This window comes from Vulpes vulpes, chromosome 3 (genome assembly GCF_048418805.1).
Source record: "Vulpes vulpes isolate BD-2025 chromosome 3, VulVul3, whole genome shotgun sequence".
NCBI classification, from domain to species: domain Eukaryota; kingdom Metazoa; phylum Chordata; class Mammalia; order Carnivora; family Canidae; genus Vulpes; species Vulpes vulpes.
The window spans coordinates 71,328,514-71,351,425 of NC_132782.1; the positions used below are offsets into that span (position 1 = coordinate 71,328,514).

Below are 22,912 nucleotides of genomic sequence, written 5' to 3' on the forward strand. Positions count from 1 at the left end.
GAGTCATCTTCCTGGTGACTCTCAGCACTGCCATCCCTGTCTGACGGCCTAAAATTCAAGCTTGCTGGTGATTTTGCTTCTCATTAATTGTCACCCTTTCATAATTCTGTGTACTCCTCTGCAATTTTCAGCTTAATACAATTAAACCTTCCTATATCATTCTTGTTAAATTAGTTTTAATGTTATTATTAAAATTCATTCATTTATACCAATTTTAATAGACTTTTCAGGTTGACATGTATACATTAAATTTTATAATTCTCATAGTCTTTTCAGTGTATTTGATGCTTCTTCATTAAGCATAAATTACTTTTGTTTATCAGCATTAACTATCAATATACTAAATTGTTGGAAAAAAACTTAAGTTTTGGGGTTCCTGAGTGGGTCAGTCAGTTAAGTATCAGTCCTTTGGCTCAGGTGGTGATTCCAGGCTCCTGGAATCAAGTCCTGCATTGGGCTCCCTGCTCAGTGGGGAGCCTGCTTCTCCTTCTCCCTCTGCTTGTGCTCTGCCTCTCTCTATCAAATAAACAAATAATATCTTTAAAAAAACCTTAAGTTTTATCAACTTTAATAAATAATTCTACAGGGACACCTGGGTGGCTAAGTCAGTTAAGTGTCTGCTTTCAGCTCAGGTCATGATCTTGGGGTCCTGGCATCTAGTCCTGCATCAGGCTCCCTGATCAATGGGGAGTCTGCTTTTCCCGCTCCCTCTGCCCCTCCCTCTGCTCATGCACACACTCTCTCTCTTTCAAGTAAATAAATAAAATCTTAAAATAAATAAATAAATAAAAAGATCCACAGTAGCTTATTGTTCTAAAACAGGAATATAATAACTCATTTAATTCAGTTGATTATATATTTTAAAGATTTTATTTATTTATTTATTCATTTACTCATTTAGAAAGAGTACCAATCAAGGGCAGGAAAGAAGGAGAGGGAGAGGGAGAATCTGAGCAGGTTCTGCACTTGCTGTGGAGCCCAATGGGAAGCTCCATCCCCCAACCCTGAGATCGTGACCTGAGCCTAAATCAAGACTTGGATGTCCAAGTGATGGGTACCCCATAATTCGATCCACTTTATTTAAAGCTAAAATCTTTTAAAGCCTTTAGCAAAAGTTATGGGAGGTCATTAAATTTTACTTAGAAACTTTGTATTTCTGGATAAAATTTCATTGGAATTTCCTTAATTCATTAAAAAGCATTTCAGCCTAGATTTTAAATTTTGATTCTGTTTGCCTAATATACCAAACACCATAGTTCCTTCATCTATTTTTAGTGTGTTCACCTCTGAGTTTCTAAAGAAAGCTCTCTTCTACTAATTCTGGGTTTGTTCAACTTGGCTACCACCCACCAATTGCTGGCAGTGACACTCAGTAGGCTATGTTGTCTCTCAGCCATCACTCTCCAATTTTATTTTTTTGGACCATTCATTCATTCATTCATTCATTCACCAGCTCATCAGATAGTTACTAAATGCCAGTTCAGTGACAGGCCATGTTTTAGAAACTGAGGATACATCAATATTAGTTTCTTCACAGAATGGATATATTGGAGGGAGAGGACAGTTAACACAGAAATCCATTTTTTGGTATGATATGACCAGTTTGTAAGTGATAAGGTGTTTGAGGAAAAATAGGGAAGGAAACGGTGCTAAAGATGAGAAGAGTACTGCTTTTGAAGGAGTATTCAGGAGACACTTTTAGCAGGTGACATTTGAATGCAGATTTGACTACAGTGAGAGTAAAAACTTTGTATCAGGACATGTGTATCTTCCTAGAAGCACAGGGCACAGTAATAGTAAAGCCTTAAGAAGAGGGCTCATAGCAAATATAAAGAATAGCAAGGGGTGCCTGGGGGGCTCAGTTGGGTAAGCCTCTGACTTCGGCTCAGTTCATGATCTCAGGGTCCTGGGAGGGAGCCCGTGTTGGGCTCCCTGCTCAGCCAGGAATCTGCTTCTCCCTCTCCCTCTGCTCCTTCCCCCATGCATGCGTTCTTGTGCTCTCTCTCTCTCTCTCTCTCTCTCAAATAAATAAATAAAATCTTGCCACAAAAAAAAAAAAAAAGTGGCAAGAAAGCCACTGTGGCAGCCAAAGGTGAGATAAAGAATATGACTTAGGTCATGGAAAGGGGGAGGTCACTGAGATGAGGTGGCCACTGGTTAGCCCATGAGCTGGACTGGGCTCCTCATCTTCCCGACTGTTTTGGATTGTAAGCTCTGCCCACTGTTCCCACACTAAGAGCTATTTCAAGGATGCAGCCTGAAGAAAACACGTTATTGTGACCCATATGGACTAAATACACAACCAAGCACAGCTAAGGCTTCTATATAAGCTTATAAGATTCTGATGGGCAAGTGTGGAGATCTACTCCTCTTGCAGCCCTTGAGCCAGGCATCATATGTAAGTTCCTTTGCTTGTTAAACCTACCACCCACCAAGCTGGAGTGGTCTGCCTGTTTCTTTGGTTTTTCCCAACCTTCCATGCATGGGGGCAAGTTTCAGATTTTACCCCTCTGAATGGGATTAGTGTCCTCATAAGGAGAAGCCAGAGATTTAGCTAGCTCTCTTTCTGCCATGTGAGGACACAGTGAGACGACAGTCATCTATAAATCAGGAAGAGGATACTTACAAGGAACACAAACATGCTGGCACCTTGAATCCTGGATTTCCAGACTAAAGAAGTGGGAAAAATAAAGTTATTTTTAAGCTCTCTAAACTATAGTAATTTGCTATAGTAGCCCAAGCTGACTAAGAGAGTGGCCATGTTTCCTCTATTTCTTGTGTTGTAACAGTAGATTAGAGCTTGAAACTCTTCCTTCTGAGGGGAAAAAAACTAAACTAAACTGAATACATTGGGTGCAAAGTAGAAGTGGCAGCAATGGTGCTGGAATCATGCTATGGTTTCTCTAAGGTGGTGATGCTCCTTTGGGAACTTAAGATTTTTCCAATCACTGTCTGTGGCTGAGGTAACACGGGGAAACATTGCCACTGGGAAGCAATTCTCCAAGAATCTTTACATATTTCTGCACAACCAAGATTTTCTGAACAAAAGTTACTGGCAACCTGGCATAAAGGTGGTTGAATGGAAAACATGATTCAGAAGTTATAGATGATGTATTGTCCCAGAGCCATTTGCTTACATTCCAAGTTAGAGACTTTCTCCTCTTCTCAGTAGAGACTATTTACATTCTAACGCCAGGGTGTCTCTCTCTCTCTGTGGAAAGATGTGGTAGGATAGCCAGCTATGTTCTGAGTTCCATAACTTTGAAGTTCCTGTGTGTGCAGGTGGTATCAGCCAATACTGCATCACCCTGGGGACGTGGCATTAAGACCACTTTCATTTCATTGCTTTAATTTCTTGTCAGCATAAGTAAATATTGATATAAAAACATACCAAATTCTTATGGTGATTCATCTGAATTAAAATGCCTCCAAAACACCAAACTTTGAAACTTGAAAACAAATTCAATTTAACTATTCTGGATGGACAGTGCTGAATGCTCATTGAGGACCATCTTCAATGCAAAATATTTATGATATATTCATCGTACCTTGGGAATAGGTTCGGGATTGGTCTAATAAGCAATCACTGTTCATTCTCTTCCAGAGATCATGAGCAAAACACACCTGGAAACATCCAGCAGATTGGAAAATGAAGTGTACAGAATGTGTAGGAATCAGGCAACATGATGACAGTCTATGACAAGTTCATGTACAATACAAGACCTTTGGGGGATGCTTGCTTGATGTTTGGTATCGACTGAATTTTTCTACACCCCCTAACCCTGCAAATTCATATGCTGAAGTCCTAAACCCAGACCTCAGAATGTGGCTGCATTTGGACATAGGATCTTTAAAGAGTTAATTGAAGTTAAAATGAGGCTATTAAGGTGGTCCTAATTCAATATGAGTGGTGCCCTTATGAGAAGAGAGGATTAGAACACAGACATACACAGAGGGAACACACCACGTGAAGACACAGGGAGAAGATGAACATCTACAAACCAGGGAGAGAGGTCTCAGAAGAACATAACCCTGCTGACATCTTGATCTCGGACTTCCAGCCTCCAGAACTATGAGGAAATACATACCTGTTGTTTAAGTCACCCAGTCTGTAGTATTGGTGGTGACAGCCCTAGGAAATTAATATAGTATATATGAGAATTTATTGTATGAAGATCTACTTATGTTCTCTCTGTCATGGTTCACTAAACCTTAAAGAACAAGGGATTCAGAACCTCATGCACAGCACAGTTTGGGACCCCTGAAACAAGGCTGGGTGTCTGGATGGTGGATACTGGATGTGATTTTTTTACGTAAGAACATTCTCCATATGGATTATTTTGAAACTCATTCTCCATTCACCCAATTGAAACATTCAGATAAATCCATGGGATAGATTGATTTTTAAAAAGATTTTATTTATTTACTTGTGAGAGACACAGAGAGAGAAGCAGAGACATAGGCAGAAAGAGAAGCAAGCTCCCTGCGGGGAGCCTGATGTGGGACTGGATCCTAGGACCCGGGGATCACGCCCTGAGCCGAAGGCAGATGCTCAATCGCTAAGCCACCCAGGGGTCCCTAAACCTGTGAGATTTAGAACAGATTCTTCTGGGAGTGGGACAGCACTGCCCAATGGGAAGTGGATACCTGCTTCAGTTCTGTCAAACTGAATCTTGACTTAATGTGTTTCCTTCTCCATTTGCAGTGAAACACAGAATTTTGCAGAGCAATGGTTTCTAATGAGAACCCCCATTAACAAATGCTATTTGGCACAAGAGACAAGGAAGAAACTGTTGGGAAAGTCAAGTAATGACGCACATATCTTTATAATTTGGGGCATGGTAATTTCACTTTTATGTAAGAGAAAAATGGATTCATAAATCCCAGAAATGGTTACGCAATGTACAGAAAGAGTAATGGTGCTATCCAAATAGAACTCTATAGGGGAAAATTGAGCTTTTAGCGATCAGGTAATGTGCTGAGGAGGGAAGACAGTGAACTAAGGGAGGATCCAAATTAGAAAAGAGAATGTTACCAACAGCCACGGATCACACAGTAACAGCATGAAGCAGCAGCCTGCCTAAATTCTCTAATTAGTTCTAATAGCTGCTTGTGGATCTTTCCTTTGGACTTTCTAAGTAGTCAATTGTATTGTGAACAAATAATCACAGTTTGGTGTCTTCCCTTTTGAATTCGGATATCCTTTAAATATCACTGCCCTGGATTTCAATACTTCAAAATTTTTGCCATAAAGTATGATGTTCTGTGTAAGATTCTCATCAGATTTTGCATGACAGGGTCACAATTTTTCCTGTCATTTGTTATCATTTCTCTTTGTATAGAATGTTTTTCCTCAACTTGATCAACTCCTCCTGATTGGGTTGTCTGAGCCAATACTCCCATTTCCTTAGGATCCAGGACAAAGTTCTATTTTCCCTTTCTTGTGAAAGTTTCTTGCTGTCTTCAGGTAAATACTAAATTTTAACAAATTAAACATGTTAATTAATATTTAAATATATGCATTTAAGATTTTTTATATATATATATATTTTTTTTTTTTTAAATTTATGATAGTCACAGAGAGAGAGAGAGAGGCAGAGACACAGGCAGAGGAAGAAGCAGGCTCCATGCACCGGGAGCCTGATGTGGGATTCGAGCCCGGGTCTCCAGGATCGCGCCCTGGGGCAAAGGCAGGCGCTAAACCGCTGCGCCACCCAGGGATCCCGCATTTAAGATTTTTTAAAAAAGATTTTATCTATTCATGAGAGATACAGAGAGAGGCAGAGACTTAGGCAGAGGGAGAAGCAGGCTTCCTGCAGGGAACCTAGTGCAGGGCTGGATCCTAGGACCTGGAGATCATGACCTAAGCCAAAGGCAAGATGCTCACCCTGCGCCACCCAGGCATCTCTGCATTTAAGAGTCTTAGCAATATGTTCCATATACTTATGTTTGTGTTCCTGGAAACTAGCAAAATCCCTGACTGCAATGATAACCTGTCTAGGTTGAGTGAGGGTAATGAGGGTTGAGTGAGGGTAACGAGGAATTTGTGTACAGTGTTGCATTAATGTCTTACAGCATTGTTGGGAGCAAGGGTAACAACATTCAGGGTAATTAGACATATAGGTGGTAGATTTCCCACTTCAAGGTAAGCAGTACTTTGAAACATGACCTTTTTTTTTTTTGGTATTATTATGTTTCTTTTTTCTTTTGGGCTTGAAAGATAAAACTCTGGGTGTTCAGAGTTGAAAGAGGGGGGAAAAAAAGCCTAGGACTTCTCTAGTAACATTCTCTCAAATTTTTTCTACAAATTTTTTTAAGATTTTATTTATTTATTTATGATAGAGAGAGAGAGAGAAAGAGAGAGAGAGGCAGAGACACAGGCAGAGAGAGAAGCAGGCTCCATGCCGGGAGCCTGATACAGGACTCGATCCCGGGACTCCAGGATCACACCCTAGGCCAAAGGCAGGTGCTGAACTGCTGAGCTACTCAGGGATCCCCTACAAAATTGTTTTAAATAAACTTCATTCTTTAAACTTTACTTATATCTGGCCCCTATGAATAATCATACTGCTTAGACCATGGCTAAGCAAAGGGCGGCTTATAAAACTATCTACCTGTAAGACTAACTTGTAGGTGAATTGGTTCTAGTGCTTTGCATTGGAAGGGGTTTGTCTCCAGGCTACATTGAAGACTGTGGACACTTCACTAATATGTCCAGTACCAGAGTATAAGCACATTATTTTGAAGATATTGGGGTCAGGGAACTTGTTGACAAAGTTCCCATCTGTGAGCAAAGGGGAGTGTATTTATGACACCCAAACTCATCGTTCTGATAATGTGGGAGGGTAACTTGTAATGCTATCCCTTATCTTGTAGGCCATATTATCTGGAGGCCTGACCTCATGTCTGGATGCAGTTTTTAACACCAATTCCCTCTAATTTGGAAAATGGCTTTTGCAGTCTTCACCAATATGAAATATGAGCCTCCTTCCTTGAAATATTATGTTCCGCCAGAGTAAACACCATATGGGTTAACAAGATGATTTAGGACAGAATTGTGCTCCTATGTAATACTGGAAGTTAGATTTTCCTTTGAGCTAACAAATTTTTCCAATGACTGTATGAAAACTCATAGATCTGTACCCCCAAAATTTATTTTACTGAGTGTAAATTATATCTTAATAGAAAAAATGGAGGTAAATATAATTAAGAAAATATCACCATTAACAACATAGTAACAAAACTACAGCTTACATATTTAGGGATTTTCTAACATTTATGATGTTACTCCTGGTTTCATTCTATGTCACACTTGCTAACTCTCCTAATGATCAAAGTCAGTAGCTGTTGCCAAAATAGTGACTCCTTGTAGTGGGTGAACAGTATCCCCCAAGCATTCACATCTATCTGGAAGTTCAGAATGTGACTTTATTTGGAAATAGAGCCTTTGCAAGCATTTAATTAAGGTGAGGTCAGACTGGGTTAGGGTGGGTTCTAAATCCAATGGCTGTCACCCTTATAAGAGGAAAGGACATCCAGACATGCACAAGGAGTAAGGCCACGAAAAGACAGGCAGAAGTCAGTGAGGTACAAGCTGAGGATTGCGTGGAGCCATCAGAAGGAGAGGTAAGGGGAGATTCTTCCCTAGAGCCTTTAGAGGAGCAAGGCCTTACTGACACCACGATCACACCCATCTAGACTCCAGAATTGTGAGAGGCTACCTTTCAGTTGTTTTAAAGCCACTCAGTATTCAGTAATTTGTCATGGCAAAGTGAGGAAATTAATACATTTCCCCTCATCCCCAAAGAGCCTGGAGACCATGACAACTGGCTGTGGCTCCTGGTGGAAGTGTTCCCTCTTTGGGACCGGGTCTTTGAAACCTGAAGAGCCCAGCATTACAGGGACAGAAAGCGAAATTTGTAAGCCAAGTCTCCCGTTTTCACTCCTTGATTCCTGACCCATGTTTTCTTCTTCCAGGAACACAGCACTACATAAAAGCCTTTGCCTGGAAGTCTGGACCATGTCCTAGGAAAACGGCACCCATTCTTGGGACCTACCACCTCGGAGCTGACACTCCAACTGGTCCTCTACCAAGCCATTCCATCAGTTCATCTGACCAGTCCCCTCTGGGGTGAGGAATATGATAAACCGGGTCAATCCCATGGGAATGGCCCTATTCCTGCACCTCCTCTGCTATAAAGGGGAATCCCACTATGTTCTGTGTGATTTCAGGCGGTTACTGGTTGAGGCTCAGTGAGGATGGCCCCCCTCTCCAAAATAATAGAAGAAATGAACCATGTGTATTAGAATACTTTTTGCGCCAATTACAATTTACATAAAAATGGGATTTTTATAAAATGTGTTTCCACTGACATTTGACAAAAAATATAAGACGTTTATATCATGACGTTAGTTGTCTTATTATGTTGCGCTTGTGTTTATGCCCCCTTTTGGGACCCAGTATTAGAGCAAGAATTTTATCTGGTCACGGGGCATGGAGGAAACCCTCACCTGTGCTTGGGAAATGAAAATAGCTCTAATTCAAACCAGTCGACATTTAGTAAGTAGCAGCGGTGTTGGTGGGATGGGGAACTGTCTGCTTTGAAAGTTTCATCACTTTAGAAAATAAAATCGGTTGTATTAGTCGTCTTTTTCCGTAGAGCTACTTGTCCCAAGATTTCGTGGCTTAAACCAACAGAAATCCTTTAGCGACGTGTTTCGGTTTCTGCAGGTGAGAAGGCGCACGGGCCCGGGAGGACCCCTGGTCTCCGCCCCGGGCTAGAGGCTGGCGGCGGGCTGGACCCTCCCCTGCAGGGACCGCGGGACCCCCTCCCCTCCCCAGCACCCCGGGCCCCTACCCGAGGCTGCGGACGGTGGAGCCCCTGGGCCTCGCGCCTCCCCAGGTCCCGCTCACACCAGAGGAGCCAGGACAGAGGCCTCTCGAGCGTGTTGCCGATGGGCTCTTACCCTTTTTTGTTTGTTTTAGACTCACATTTTTATTACATCCAATATATGCGTGCCGTAAGTGATTATGAATTTTTCTGAAAGAGGGGTGAATTAAAAAATCCCTTTTTTGTCACTAATGAGACTAAATAGACTTTTTTTTTTTTATCTGACTCTGATTAAAATGATTGTTGCCTGAAGAAAATTACTTTCTAATTTCACCTGATGATCCTAGAATGTCTTATCTAAAAAGGGTATTATAAACCATTTGGGCAACTCCATTATTTTGCGTCTGAAACCTAAAGAAGACAAGTTACTTGTCAAAGGCGGAAGTTAGGAAGAAACCTCAGACCCAAGGTTATGCTTTAATGATAACTTATTTTTTATTTAAAAAATTAGATAAATGCAAGTCTGCTCTAAGAATACCACACCAGCACTGACATGTATCCCATTATTTGCTAGATCACCTGTTGAATAATAGAGGTCACTTGTTGAATAAAAGCTGCCATCAGGTAAAAAGACTGCAAAAATTTAAAATGTGGTCATAACGGTACAAGGTTACTATGTAAATAATGATTTGCTGTTAATAGTACAAATTTCAGCCTGAAATTTCATGCATCCACATCATATTCAAAAATCAAAATATCACCAGAAGTTCTGTAAATAGTAAGTGGTCTAAATTTGCTGAAAAAAGGAAAGTGCATGCATAAACAGATATTTCAGAATATTGGTGGCAAGTTCACTAAAGCCAGTTTGTCTTGATTATCAAGCAGCAATTGAGTTGACATTTTCTCCATATCAGATATGATTTATATTTGCAATACTATGTTTTCCACAAGACATGGAAACTTCGAATGGTCATTTTCATTGCCCATCATTTTAAAAGCAAAATAAGAACACATTGACTACAATGCTGAACAATGAGCAATGTACAAAACAACTAAGAATGTATATACTTCCACATAAAAAATATGGAACAAGACGAGATATTTTTGATAGCTTCCCTATTTAGGAAGTCATGCAGGACCGACATATTATTATTTTTTTTAATTTTTATTTATTTATGATAGTCACAAACAGAGAGAGAGAGAGAGACAGAGACACAGGCAGAGGGAGAAGCAGGCTCCACGCACCGGGAGCCCGAGGTGGGACTCGATCCCGGAACTCCAGGATCGCGCCTTGGGCCAAAGGCAGGCACTAAACCACTGCGCCACTCAGGGATCCCCTGACATATTATTTATTTAAAAAATTCAAAAGTAATGATACTTATGAAACTACCTTCTTTGTCTTATTTTTTTACTCCAACTTTCTGAGGTATTGACAAATAAAAATTGTTTAAGGTGAACAACATGATGATTTAGTATATACATATTGTGAGATGATCATTACAATCAAGTTAATCCATCCACCAACTCACAGTTACTTTTCTTTGTGATTTGATGAGAACGCTTAAGATCTACACTACCCTCGTAGGAAATTTCAAATGCATAATACTAACTACACTCAATGTGTTCCACATTAGATCTTCAGAACTTATTTAACTTATCGCTGAAAGTTTATGCCCTTTGACCAGTATCTCCCCATTTCCTTACTCTTTAGCCCCTGCCAACCGCCATTCTCTTGTACAGTTCTATGAGCTTGACTTTTCTAGATTCCACATAGAAGTGAGATAATGCAATATTTGCTTTTCGGTGTCTGGCTGATTTTACTCAGTATAATATTCTCCAGATTCATCCATATTGTCACAAATGGCAGGATTTCCTTCTTTTTTATGACTGAATAATGCTCCATTATATATACACATTATATACACACATACATACCTATTTCTTTACCCATTTGTCCATCAGTGGATACTTTGGTTGTTTCCGTATCTTGGCTGTTCCATATCTTGGTATATAATGCTACAATGAACATGGGAATATAGATATCTTTTTGAGATCCTGATTTTCTTTCCCTTGCATCTGTACCTAGAGTGGAATTGCTGGTCATACGGTATTTCCATTTTTAATTTTCTGAGGAACATCCATATAAATTTCCACAGTGACTCTACCAATTTACATTCCCACCAGTAGTGTGCAAGGAATTCCTTTTCTCTACACCCTTACCAACATTTGCTATCACTTGTCTTTTTGGTAATAGCCATCCTAACAGGTATGAGGTGATATCTCATGGTGGTTTTGATTTGCATTTGCCTAATTATTGGTGACATTAAGTACCTTCTCATGTACCTTTCGACCATTCATATGTCTTTTTTGGAAAAATGTCTATTCAGGTCTAATTTTTCAATCATTTGTGTTGTTTTAGTTTTTGTTTTTTTACTATTGAGTTGTATGAAATCCTTAATATATTTTGAGTATTGTCAGATAGATGGCTTACAAACACCCTCTCCCATTCTATAGGTTGCCTTTTCATTTTGTTGATTTTTTCTTTTGCTGTTAAGAAGACTTTTAGTCTGATATAGTTCCAATTCTCTCTCAATTTTACTCAAACATATCTGATGTGGAACCCAAAATATGCAGAAGGATATTTTTTTTTCAATTCTGTCATATGATCTGTCAGAAATCAGTTTATTTTCTTTTCATTGAACTATTCAAAAAACCTTAGTTTTAAGAATTAGATTACCAGTAAATGCTGATGTGGGTTTATGAATACTACTGTATTAGCATATGCGAAAGTTTCATTAATTGGATAATCAGCACGTAGTTAGAATGTGATGGTTAGATGAGGTCATCGGTGAGGGTCTTGAACTGATGGGATCCATGTCCTTATAAGAGGAGGAGACACTAGGGTTCTCTTCAATCCCTCTATCTCTCTTTCTCTGTTTCCTGTAGGTGCACACCCACACCTCGTCAGCAGAAAGGCCAAGAGACGGCACACCAAGAAGGTGGTTGTCTATAAACCACGAAGAGAGCTCTCACTAGAAACCAATTACTCTGGACCATGATCTGGTACTCCCAACCTCCTGAATTTAAGAAAAAACATTTATTTGATTAAACCACCCAACCTGTGAGATTTTGTTCTGGCAGCCAGGGCAGACTAATACAGGTTTCTTTCAGACTAATCAGTATAACTGGGCAATTGGACTAATAGTCTCTCATTTATGGGGCAAATATCAGTCCTTTTTTATCAAGTATAATTTTCTCATACTTAGAATTCATGAATTCCATTCATATATTATGTAACAATAACTAGGGAAATATGAATTGGGGGTTGAAGTAGGAAAATAGAGTCAAAGTGGGTGGTGAACAGAAATGGAGATTTACAGAGCACTCTGAGAGGAAGCTAAGCTAAAAGCATCCGTGACTTGGATTTGTATTTTCAACTAACAGGTAAGTGAAAGGATTTAAAGGTTATCATTTAAAAACCTGCCTATTGTTGCTGAATATTTAAATTGAATGGGATTGTTATATAATTTATATATTGACCAGCTGTCTGTCTGATGTGGTGAATTTATTAACATATTAATGAACCTTAACTAACTCCTCATCTACAATCTAACTACTTTCCACCCTCCAGGTATGCCTTGTCCTCAGAAGACAATAATCTCTAAGTGAGGTTTGGCAACTGCTGATAGACAAGCTCTGAGGGTGAGGTGTGTTCTCCTTCCCTCAAGCTTCGCAGCTCCCTGCCTGCTCTAGAGCTAATAGATTCTGATATTATTCCAGTTCATCTTACACAGTCAATTGGCAGGCTGGCCTTTCTTAGCCACTGAAGCATGTAAGCAGGAATGGATTGTGAGCTGGCTAAAGAAAACAATGGCATAATTGTCAATTAATACCAAGCACACATATAGTATAAGAGAATTTAAAAAAAAAAACCTTCAATGTCACAAAGTTGTTATTTTCATTCAAATGAGGAAAAAGTGGAATTTAAGGTTGAGATATTGCTTAGGTGACTGAAGTTAGGAATTGTGCTTTTAACTTAATATTTTAAAAAGTATCACAAATTATAAGTGCCATACCTATAAGTCTGTCTTATGTGCAAAGAAACATCAAATAAATACATTTGTTATTGAAGTATATATTTATATTACATTTCATTGTTTTCTCTTCTATTCCTTTTGTGGAGGCCGAGAAAAATCAAGGCCATTCCACCTCAAGTTTAGCATTAGCACAAGTACAGCCATCTTAGGCCCCTGTGAATAAGAGCTGAACTTTATAGGAAAAACTGCAGAATGTCCTCAATGTCCTCGGCAGGGAATCCCATATCAGAAAGACAACAAGCTCAGAATTGCCCTCGGCAGAGAATCCCATATCAGAAAGACAACAGAGCCCACACCTGTAGTAGAAAGTCCCATATTAGAATGAGAACAGAGCTCAATGCCCTTGAAAGCCCCATATCAAAATGTAAGCAGAATTTGAGAAATTCTTCCATCCCTTCTGAAAATCCCCTAGACCAGCCTATAAAAAAACCCAGCTGTAACCCACTTCGGGGTCCAAGTCCCTGCTACACTGTGTCGGGTATACTTGGACCCAAGCTCAAGCTTGCTAATAAACCCTCGTGCGCTTGCATCGGTGTCGGCTCCTTGGTGGTTTCTCAGATTCGCAATCTTGGGCACAACACCTTTTATCTCATAAAACAACACATTACACCCATGGGTACCACTCCCCTACACATGTTGTATACACACATACAGAGACATAGACACTCATCCATTTCTTGTGTGCAATATGTAGTAACAGAGTTACCATATGATCTAGCAACTCAAACCAGAAGCCTAGAACTCTAGGGAAGGGGACCAATTCTTGGGTATCCAAGAGAAATGAAAATATGTGTCTACACAAAAACTTGCATAGAAATATTCATAGTAGCATTATTCGTACTAGTTAAAAAGTGGAAATATCCAATGCCCATCAACTGACAAACTGTAGTCTATACATACAACGGAATATTGTTCAGCAATAAAAGGGAATGAAGTGCTGGTACATGTTACAACATGGATGAATCATGGAAACATGTTAGATAAAACAAGTCAAACACGGAAGGCCACATGTTGTATGATTCCATATATTTAAAATGGGAAAAATAGGCAAATCCAGAAAGAAAGAATGTAGATTAGCAGCTGCCCAAAGTGGGAACTTGGGTGTAGGGAAAAACAATGCAAAGTGACTGTTACAAGGTTTCTTTTTGAGGTGATGACATTTTTGGAATTTATTGAAAACCATTGAATTGAATACTTTAACGGGTATATTTTAGTTTGTCAATTATGTCTCAATAAAGTTGTTTACAAAAATAGAATAGGGGCACCTGGGTGGGTCAATCAGTAAAGTGTCCAACTGGACTTTGACTCAAGTCATGATCTCAGCTTCCTGGGATGGAGCCTTGCATTGAGCTCTGTGCTCAGCGGGGGCAGTCTGCTGAGATTCTTTCCCTTTGCCCCCCCCCCCCCACCTCCACTCTCTCTCTAAAATAAATAGATCTTAAAAGGATATATATAATATAGCGCCCTGGCTGCACAAGTACAACTCAATGGGCCTGTATGGAAACAGGATTGGTAACTATTCCTTTAAATTACCCCTTCCTTTCTATGTCTGCCTTTCCCAAAGAGCATCTTCTTCCAAGTGACATTCATAAGATGGAGATCCAGGTCCTCCCAAGTGCTGCCTTGATCTGTGCTCCAGCTACTTCTCTATGAACAACACTCTCTCTGGCAAGAGACAGTTGGTAATTTCTCTCTTTTTTTTTTTTGTATGTAAATTTTTTTATTGGAGTTCAATTTGCCAACTAACAGAGGTTTCTGAGAAATAGAATGAAAGGTGGCACATAAAGAAGCTGTGATTCAAAATTGAAAACCACTGTGGCTTTATATCCACAATTACAATGATGTAATTACAAACCAAAATTTCAAAATTATTTTTATAAGCAACTATTGCACTGTGGTTAATGATTCTCCTGAATGATGGGAGAGCAAATAAGCAACTTAAAAGAAAAATTTTATTCTTGTGTCAGGAGATGGGAATGTTGAAATTGTAGGCATCAGATCTGTGCTTGTAGGAATTTAATATGGCAATTAAATTATATTTTGTGTTTATTCTGTAACGTGGTGCTATTCAAAGCAAACAACATGCATTAATATTCAATAATTCAAAAAAATGAAATTATTTTCTTCATTGGGTATGGCGGAATCAGATATTATCTTGTGACTTTGTTACTATTTATAAGGCTATCTTACAGTTTTAATATAAATAACAAGGGTTTGCAACTGGAAAGTAACTTTAGAAAAGATCCAAGTGTGAGTGCATGTGCATGTGTGTACATGTGTGTATTTTAAATAATGGAGAAACTAAGTGGCTTTTGGAGATCTGCAAGTCCCAAGGTCACTGGAACCATTAAAGTAACTGGTGAAATGAGTATAAATGTCGGTTTTCCTAATCTCATATCATCAGGATCTTTCTCTTAAACCAAAAATAAACTACAATGAACTAATCTAAGAGATGACAGATGTTCCAATTTTAATAAGCCTTTTAATACCTGTGGGTAACAGATTTCTCCAAACTAAACCTAATATTCCTGATTTTTGTAATACCTTATCTAACTTACATGTTTTTGTGACATTCAAACTAAAATATAGAGCTAAATAAGCTTCACAATAGATATATCAAGTATTACCTTTAATTCTACTATCACCCAGGCCGAAATCTGGTCTCAACTATGTAGACCAGCTGCAATTTACTAAAAACAAAATCTTCCTGGACCTCGGTGTCCTCATTCTTCAGAGAATAGCAATAGTATTACCTCATCACATCATGCTAGGAGGATTCGATGACTGGAATGCTTTAAATGGTGCTTTCTATTAAGTGCCCTGTAAGTCGTACAAAAATTATCAATAGCATTATTACATCATTATCAAGGAATTATTTACCAGATCCTAATGTGTTTATCACCTTTTATATCTTGTCTATATGATAGCTTGGAAATACAGATTTCCAGATGATCAAAACTTTGTGAAAATCTAGGTCATCATCCTTTGAATTCATATATTTGAACTTGATATAAAATGAAAACCAGATCACATTTAATGATTTTTTAAAAGATTTTATTTACTTATTCATGAGAGACACACACACACACACACACACACACAGAGACAGAGACACAGGCAGAGGGAGAAGCAGGCTCCATGCAGGGAGCCCGACGTGGGACTTGATCCCAGGACCCTGGGATCACACTTTGAGCCCAACGCAGGTGCTAAACCACTGGGCCACTGGGGCTGCCCCACATTTAATGATTTAAAAAATGATTGTGTGAGGGAATATTTTTTTAAAAAATGGACTGAGTTATGCTTTGGGTTACTTGAAAAAAAATCCAACCAGCAAAAGAAAAGCTGCTGAATTTTAGTATCTTTTTATTGTTATAAATCACCATGGAAAGAAATGCAGTCAACAGGAACAATTAGTACACATTGAAACAAGTCAGAATCATACTTTAGCTCTCAATTCTATAGCAAATGTGATTACTAAAACCAAAGGAAATATTTGACACCGACTTTTATTATTAACATGGATACTAAACCAAGGTTTATAAAACTACAATGGTTTTTAAATATATTTTTTCACATTAAATTTATTTTTAGGTTTCATGCAGCTTTATGGTTCCAATATACATTGTAACATAGTCACTGTAACTGTCACTAAGTGACACAGTACCTTTCAGAAGAGGGTTCTGTAATCTTTGATACCAGTGAACAAAGAATGGTAAAAATGTATACCTGTATAACGCCCACTGGGTCACTAGCAAGATATATGTTTATTTTAGTAAATAAGATTTTAATATCATGATAATTATGTTATAAATCCATAGTAAAAGTTAATTTATTATTATAAAGACAATAGTTTTCAAATGTTGTTATGCTAGGTTTCTTTGGCAGAAATGTGTCTGACTCCCCCTTATCTTTAATACCTAATTAGGAAATATTCACCGGAGAGTCATTTTCCCTTTGTATGAGTTTCCTGTTCTGTGTGAAGCCCCAGCTCTTTTGAAATCCTTGGTAAAGAGCTCATCTTTTCCCGCTTAAACTAAGATGGTTAAATTGCAGCCTAATGAACGGATCAGCAGTGGGAATTACAGTTTGCCAAGTGATAGAAAGTTCCTAGGAAAAGGTACTGGTAGCATGACTTGGGAAGGTGTTTTGGCTTAAGCCTGTCGTTTGTGTTGTCTTAAGTCACCTTTATCCCCAGTTCCTTATTTTACAGGTGAAAAAAATAAAGGCCTAGAGAAGGAAGGAGTTTTCTCAGAAACAAGAAGGTACTTAGGGAGCACCTGGATGACACAGTGGGTTAAGTGTCTCACTTCGGCTCAGGTCATGATCCTGGAGTCCTCCATTGGGCTCCCTGCTCAGCTTCCTTCTCCTCCTGCTCATGCTCTCTCTCTCACTTGCTCCAATAAATAAATAAAATCTTTAAAACATTTTTCTTAAGAGGTAGTGAGAGAATTTTGGGGTCCTGCACTTGTTTTTGCTACAGCATTTTATAAAAGCCTAAGGTCTTTGATTAGAATAAATTTTGGAGAAGTACAAAGAGGTCAAGTCACGAGCTGCTTTAGCTCCTAGTAGGAAAAACATAATTGAAGCAAAGGAAATTAATGTAACATTAATTTTTATATTATCTGTATATTATAAACCAGATACAATTGTATATTGCATATTATATATAAATTATATAAACTTAATCTAATGCATTTTACAAAGTATTAAATCTATTGTATTAGATATTAATTAATATATTAATTATTAAATACAATTATGTACAATTATAAATTTTATATTCTTTGTATATTATAAAATGTGAGGGATCTGAACAGAATGAAGACTTCTTGAGTAGCACACAAAAAGATGCATAGAACCCATATACACTGGTGATGCAATAAATCAATATCTTTATGTGTACACAGATTAGCATGGATTGAACCAAACTGGATTGCTAAATCAAATAATTTAGTTTTAATATTACAGGTTTTTCACATGGCTAAAAAGTTAAAAATAGTTTAAAAAAGAATCATTTATTTGTTACTTATATCCTAAATCTTTCCCAAAAAATTAATTGCAGAAAAATAAGAATACCTACAGTTAGTTATACAGAGCATAAAATAGAAGGAGGAGGAATGCTGAGTTTTGGAGATCTAATACAGTGACACTAAGCGCAGTACCATATGCTTGAGAACACTGGAGGCAGACTGTTTGGGTGCAAATCTTCTCACCAGTTATGAGCAGCATGAACTGGGACAAATTTAAGTTATCTTTGCCTTAGAAAAGGAGGATAATAATAGTAACCATCTCATAGGGGCTTGTGAGGATGAAATGAATATCTACACACACACACACATACACACATACGCAGACTCATACATATCCACACACACATTTTTCCCTTTCTTTTTTTTTAATTAAGTTTTTATTTTAATTCCCTTATAGTTAACATACAGTGTTATATTAATTTCAGGTGTACAACATCATGATTCCACACTCCCATACATCACCTGGTGCTCATGATGACAAGTGCCTTCCTCTGTCCCTGTCATCTATTTCACCCCTCTACACCGACACCCTCCCCTCTGGTGACCATCAGTCTGTTCTCTAGAGTTAAGAGTCTCTTTCTTCATTTCTCTCTCTTTTTTTTCCTTTGCTCATTTGTTTTGTTTCTTAAGTTCCACATATGAGGTGAAATCATATGGTATTGTCTTTCTCTGACTGACTTGTTTTCTCTAGCTCCGTCCATACAGTTACAAATGACAGAATAGCATTCTTTTTTATAGCTGAATAGTATTCCATTGTATATATATATACCACATCTTTTCATCTATCAATGGACATAGGCTACCTCAATAATTTGGCTACTGTAAATAATTTGCAATAAACATAGGGGTGCGTGTATCCCTTTGAATTAGTGTTTTTGTGTTTTGGGGGTAAACATCCACTAGTGCAATTGCTGGATCATAGGGTAATTCTGTTTTTAAGTCTTTGAGGAGCCTGCACACTGTTTCCCATGGTGGCTGCCTCTGTTTGCATTCCCAACAACAGTGCATGAGGGTTCCTGTTCTCTACATCTTCACCAAAAGTTGTTTCTGCACACACACACACACACACACACACACACACACACACACACACATTTTATAGTGCTTACAGCAGTCTGAAAATGCACCTTGTGTTAATTTGCTAGGGCTGCTGTAACAAACTAGCATAGTCTGAGTGGCTAAAACTAGAGACACTTATTTCTCACAGTTTTGGAGACTGGAAGTCTAAAACCAAGCTGTCAACAAGTTGAGTTTCTCCTCTGGTTCTCTTCTTGCTTGCAGATAGTCATCTTCTCCCTGTGTCCCAGTATCATCATTCCTCTGTGCATGCACATCCCTAAGTGTCACTTCTTTTTCTTATAAGGACACCAATTGCATGGGATTAGAGCCCCATCCTATTGGCCTCATCCTAATTTAATTACCTTTTTTAAAGTTGCTCTCTCCAAACATGGTTACATTTAAAGGTCTGGGGATTGGAAATTCAACATGAATTTTGTCAGGACACGATTCAGCCCATAACAAACTATTTGGATTTCCTGCCTTGTGGAGTATAATTGTCCAAACATTTACACTGAGGCTACACTTCCCACAGGTGGGCTCCTCCTGGCTCACGGCTGAGTGTGAGAGGAACATGGGAGGCCACTGCTCTAAGACTAAGTTTCTTAGAATTACAGGCTTGACATATTCCAAGTCCTCTGTCTTTCTTTTCCTCTCTCACTCCCTCCTTTGCAGTCTTCCTTCCTGCCTTCTTGGCTTCTTGTCTTCCTTCACGGGGACCAGAACAGTGGCACTGTCTGAGAACTCTGCCAGCCTGCTCCAGCCCTCTTGCTATTTTTTTGCATAGGTGTTTACCCCAGTAAACCTCTTACATGTCTAATCCCATTCTATCACCTGCTTCTCAGAGGGTCTAGTCTAATTTAGTGCATAAAATGATGCCAGGCCCATGGTATATATGCTGCTTTTGGTGGAGCCTCAGAGTTGGGGATGGATGTGGGAAAGCTGTAGAGAAATAGGGGAAGGTTTCAGGTGTGTTTTGATTGGAGGTGTGGGCAAGGTGAAGCTGGAAGCCAACTAACCAGAAGTGATTGATTCTGAGCTAGAAACGGAGGTAAACAGTAGGGAAGCTGGCAGTTATTGAACACATCTTGACTGCTCTGGGCTAAGTGCTTCAGAGAGAATGGTTTGACTTCCTGTTCTGGTAGCTGCAAAGGTGTGGGCCAGAGCGCTAGTGTCAAATCTTAGCCCTCCTGTTTAGATTATTCTCTTTAGCTTGCAAGCAGCTGGCCAATTCAGGAAAGGCTAAAGATCTAGATCTTTTCTGCTTGTGGGCTGCCTATTTCTATCTGTATTTTGAGATTTGCTTGACCTTTTTATTATTATATCATCACAGTGATCACCTGGTGAAAGAGCATCTAGACAGAACTTAAGATTCTGAGATAGAATGCAACTGATCAGCCTCATGACCATTATGACAAAAATGGGAACAAACACCATTCTCTCTAAGATTCTTTGGAACCAGTAGCCCCAACTGCCTAACCCAGACCAAGAGAACAAATCCCATAGGACATGAGGATCAACTTTAGAGACTCAAAGAGCATTTTCTTTAAAGCAATACTAGCTTGTTTATCTCTCCTGTTCCATTGATCTAAACGCAACAAAATCTTCAGCAATAGCACAGATGCTACCATGAATGACTAGCCAACAAGAAATCCAGGACAATGTAATGGTTTATCACTACTTTTGCCAACAAGCTGAGACTGATCTGTATTCCATCTATGGCAAAAGTGTTATCATCAATAACATTTGCCAAAGTTAGTAATAGTTTTCCTGGTCTTTTCTATTTGTATCATCCCCCACCCTCCATTGGGAACACTGCTCTGATCATTCACATAAAAAAATGAATCTCTATTTCTCCCAGGTGGAGTGCCTGAATAATCAAAAATGGTCTTATTTTGCAACTCATGTCTAGAGTTGGATTCTCCAGCTTTGGTTATTTATGGACTTAAATAAGTAAGTCTGTGTCTCTGTGTACAGACAAATCTTGAAATACTTTCCTAAGTGCAAGAGGTGTTAGTTTGAGAAAAATAGGTCCAGGCATTTTGGACACAAAGAAAATAGTATTTAGTAGGGGTGCATGGATACTCAGGAAAAAAGATATTTATTATATAAGGTCAGAACCAAGGCCTTACATTAGCTAGGTTACAGATTTGGCTCTCCACTGGTGTCTTCAAGATGACAGGTAAGGGTAAATAAATGGATTTTAATGATTTGCTCTTTTTCTGGTTATAGATATATTTGTTTAAAGTCATTTGTCCATGGAGGTGCAAGTGGAAATGTCATCCACTGTGATTCCCTGTGGCCTCATTTGATGAGACCAGAATTCCTCAGGGGCAATTTTATCGTGGTGACAGCTGGCTCATCCAGTAGTCTAAAACTGAAGGGAGTGGATTTCTGAGAATCTTGGTGTGCAATCCTCTATTGGAATGGTCTCTCAGTTGTGTGGAATTCCGAACCGATTCTTTAATTGTGATATTGTGAACCTAGGGACTGACTCTCTGGAATTTCAGTGCTATATTTATAGACAGGTACCTGATAAGACTCAATAACTAGAAATGGCAGGCTGGGCTTCAGTCCCAGCTCCTCCTCCTCCTCCTCCTTCTCCTCCTCCTCCTCCTCCTCCATGCAGCACCAGGATAGGATTTTTTTTTAATAAATTTATTTTTTTATTGGTGTTCAACTTACCAACATACAGAATAACACCCAGTGCTCATTCCGTCAAGTGCCCCCCTCAGTGCCCATCACCGATTCCCCCCCCAGCCCCCGCCCTCCTCCCCTTCCACCACCCCTAGTTCGTTTCCCAGAGTTAGGAGTCTTTATGTTCTGTCTCCCTTTCTGATATTTCCCACACATTTCTTCTCCCTTCCCTTATATACCAGGATAGGATTTGAAGAAGCCAGAGATGTCTTGAACTTAGAAGAAAAGGCAAGAGCTGACTGGTCAGGGGAATGAAACCTGGAGAGGGAATGGGAGATGAAAGGTAGCAGAACCCAAGAGGGAGGGGGTGTAGTGGTGAGGGCAAAAAGAAAAGACACAATTAAAACATTCAAATCCCATAAAGAACAGAAGGTGGATGAAATCCATTTGAAGGTGCTCAAAGATTCCTTTCAATGAGTTTAAGAGAAATTTTTGTCTGATGTCTCTTCCAATCTGTGAAATCTTGGAGTTGAAGAGTATGAAGAGGCTTTTTAGGAAGATTTTATGGGAAGGTGGCATTATGCTGTTGGTTGATTGGACCGGGTGTAGTACATAAGTCTCTTGCAGTATTTTACCATGTCTTCATGAAGCAGGAAAGAATCTTCTATTATAGATGAAATGTCTGAGGGCACAGGTCTCCTAGTTACCAATTCATAAGGAGATAACTGATAGGACTCCAAGAAGGTGAGCCATGTGATGGTAAAGGCTAATGGGATTTCCTGTGGACGAGGACACTCCAGGGTTTCTGAAAGAACTGCCAGCTACAATGTAAGGATGTTGCTTGTTCTTTCAACTTTTTCAGAATATTCTGGGAAATAAAGGTGGTGTCATTTTTGGGAAAGTGCTTAGGCCTCACAGAATTCTTCTGTAATGGGTCCTATGAAGTGTGTCTCCATCATGTGATATAAAACTTGGCATGCCATACTTTTTTATATTTACACATATTCCTTCATGGAGAATGGAACCTGAATAAAAACCCACTGAAAGGTGTACAAAGGGACCTTGAACCTTTCTTTCCTGGCTATGTGTCTGTCACCTTTACAGTTATGTTGTCCATAGGTGACACATGCCATGAAAATAACCTCAGCTGTCTTTCTAAAGTTTTTCCACTAACATTGACTTGAGATAGTAATCAATGTGTCTGTACTATGAGTGGTTTCACGGAGAAATTTAGCTAATATCCATTTAAAATCATCTGATG

The 22,912-nt window shown here is 39.0% G+C and overlaps 1 long non-coding RNA gene across 3 annotated transcripts in view; it reads left to right on the forward strand.

Annotated features, from left to right (window-relative positions):
- Positions 1-301: 301 nt before the first annotated feature.
- LOC112909308 (uncharacterized) overlaps positions 302-22,912 on the forward strand; it is a 38,377-nt gene continuing 15,766 nt past the window's right edge. Inside the window, exons 1-4 of one of the 3 annotated variants that reach the window (XR_012000489.1) lie at positions 302-5,467; positions 7,978-8,131; positions 11,778-11,894; positions 14,493-14,610. This is a non-coding gene — a long non-coding RNA (uncharacterized lncRNA). The other 2 variants (XR_012000488.1, XR_003233097.2) reach the window with 2 other exon arrangements.